Here is a 2955-nt window from a genome sequence, read left to right as displayed (position 1 = left end):
CACACACACACACACACACACACACGCACACGTGCATGAGTTCATGGGGGAAAAAATACTCAGAGACAGGCAACCATGTGTGCACAATCAGTCATGCAAAATTACATTACCAAAAAATAAATAAAAAAAGAGATGATGCCTCAAAAACAAATGCCTCAAAGTCATCCCCACATAAATACTTGATAATTTTTTTAAAATAAAAACAAGCGTGTAATGAGCCAAAACATGTGGCTGAGGGTGACGATCGTGATAAACCAGCTTGACCCYAAAATGTTTCACACCAAGACACAAAATGTACCGATGGATCATCGTGCATTACCGTATGAACATCCAATTAGTGACTGTACTCTGGCCCAGGATTGATTTTGGGGGGTTTGTTTACCTCCATGAGAAAGTTTGTGTTTTCCTGAAAGAGTGGAGTGATTGTGTCTGTATGTGTTGATGGGGTGGGGGCTGGCGTGGCAGTAGGTAATAAATACCCCCGGACCAGGGTCCCCTGGCAGACAGGGAGCTAGACTGGTCACCAGGGTTAACACCCGGGGCACAWGACCTCTGACACTGCTAATGGGGCACAGAAAACCCTCCACGAACTGATACCCCCTCTGTCGCATACCACCACAGGACCTTTCACACCGCTCCCTCCTCCTCCTCCAAAAACATTCTGGGATATCTGTGGCTTCAAACTTTGGTTCTGGATCGTCCTTAAACTTTAATCTGTATCTAGATTAGATTAGATTAGATTAGATTAGATTAGATTAGATTAGATTAGATTAGATTAGATTAGATTAGATTAGATTAGATTAGATTAGATTAGAATGTTCTATCGTCCAATTTCATAATAAAAATTTGCTCCGTATATTTATTATTCCTGCTTTTTTTCAAATTAAAGGCCTAACTTTCCTTGTTGAGTTTCCTGCAGTGTTTTAAACTAACTTCATCTTATCTTGAGACGTGTTCAAGTTGTAGGTTTTTTTTAGGTTAATCTGACAATCTCACAATCAGGATATGTGTTTAGAATGACTCTCAGCTACTACCACATTAAACTTCAGCTTAACACCTATACCATTGACTGAGTTGGAGCCATGTTTGTATTGGCTGAACTAAGTTAGCTGCAGAGGCCTTCTAGAATTGGATTGACTCCAAATGTAATTAATTTGTAAAAATATTCCCAGTGATAATGTTTTAAATGTTTTAGCTAAACCTGCCCCATGGTTCATGAAATATTTCGCTAACAGACAAACAGGATTTACTCCAACAGTTATTGTCCAATGTTTAGGCAAAGATATTGTGAAATAAGTAGCACTCAAAATATGTAATATGGATGACTCTCAGCTGCAACTGCATCAAACTTTAGCTCAGTACCTGTAAAGTTGATAGCATTATGGCCATTTTGTTGTGAAGTAAAGTCAGTTAGCAGTGGTGCCCATTTTGAATTTTGTTAACTTAAAAAAAACTTTTTCCGTTTCCATGTCCGTTATAACCAATTAATCCCAAAAGTATTTATAATAAAGGTTTAAATATCTATCAAGTGGAGCATCGTGGTGAAAAGCCATTTTGCTGCATTTGTGAAAGTAAAACTGTTGAGCTTCATTTGAACACTCAGACATCAATTCTGAGTTTCACATTGCCGGAGGGGACACGGTTAACAAAATTAATTTAAAAAAACACTTTAAAAGTTTGTCAGTTACAGCTGTACCACTTTCTGAGAGTTATTAAAATGTGTCATTTTGTTCATGAGATATTTTGCTAACAGACACATGACTTGGCCAGAAACAGTATTGCTTTTCCTTTAAAGCAGTGAGCAATAACAATTTCATGTCTGGGCACATTAATGTTATTTTGACACATAGTTTCATAGTATCAAATTTAATTTAGTCATGTTATCTGTGAAAAAATTCAAATTAAATGCAGTTTACTATAGGAGGGGGGAGAAAAGTTTTTTTGGCACTTTTGATTTGAGGTAAAATAATCAGTAAGAAAAAAAATCACATCCAGGTACAGTTTCACACAGTGTGCACATGAGCTAATAAATTTGCCCACCGGCTTGGCCGAGTCCTTGACTGGTTTCACCCCAGCAACCTCCGTCCTGACCCAGCCTGCCTCTAAACTTGAGAACTGTGACAAAACCAAACACTTGAACCAGCCGAGCGGATTTATAGAGCCGGGCTTTGCTGTAAAACCTTCAGGCATGCCGCAACACAAACCGACTGTGGCACGGAGCCGATGTGAGGAAACGCCGGCTGATGGGGAAGAGTCCACTGGAGGCAAGCCGGCATTTCAGCAGGATTTCTCGTGGGTGCGAAAAAGTCTCTTTCCGCACAACCTTTGCCCCGTTTCTAAATGTGCATTTCAATAGTTTCAAATGAGTTAATGTTTCAGTCTGCAGAGATAAGCCTAAAGCATGGGCTGCAAACAGAGCCCGGCCACATGGGACGGAACTCACTCTGCCAAATAGATGACTATGGACAGACATTTAGATTCTAGAAAACATGAATTCACAACCAGGACAGGGAATAGAAGTCCCATCAGTGGCCTGACCTCTCCCAGCATGCTTGGTGTGTCCTGAGGGACGAAGATTCAAAATACATTCTCATAACTGTCAGACGGAGATGCATATAACAAATGGGTAGTTTCCAAACACAACCAAAGGTTGTCTGCATTATAAAAACTCTAATGTTACCTTTTCAATACCCTTTCAATCAGTCTGCCTCTAATCAGAGTTGCCGCCAACATGTGTGTCTCAAACCCTCGACCCAAACCTTGTTTCCAAGAAGAACAATGAATGGATGGCACCGAGAGGAAGAGGAGAAGCAAAAACAGAAGGAGAAGAGATGTCTTCTTAATTAGCCAGTAATGATAAGATCTGACAAACAACATCTGTTTCCAGCAAAAGGGAGGAGGGGGAGGAGGGGTGAGAGAGAGAGAGAGAGAGAGAGAGAGAGAGAGAGAGAGAGA

At 40.4% G+C, this 2955-nt stretch overlaps 1 protein-coding gene across 1 annotated transcript in view; it reads right to left on the bottom strand.

The window, feature by feature from the left end:
- ebf2 (EBF transcription factor 2) overlaps window positions 1–2955 on the bottom strand; it is a gene marked incomplete in the record, with an annotated part of 30766 nt that overhangs the window by 11938 nt on the left and 15873 nt on the right.

The sequence above is a fragment of the Austrofundulus limnaeus genome, unplaced genomic scaffold (genome assembly GCF_001266775.1).
Source record: "Austrofundulus limnaeus strain Quisiro unplaced genomic scaffold, Austrofundulus_limnaeus-1.0 Scaffold114, whole genome shotgun sequence".
Classification (NCBI taxonomy): domain Eukaryota; kingdom Metazoa; phylum Chordata; class Actinopteri; order Cyprinodontiformes; family Rivulidae; genus Austrofundulus; species Austrofundulus limnaeus.
The sequence above is the reverse complement of the archived record's forward strand: the minus strand, read 5'-3'. Positions and strand labels throughout refer to the sequence as shown.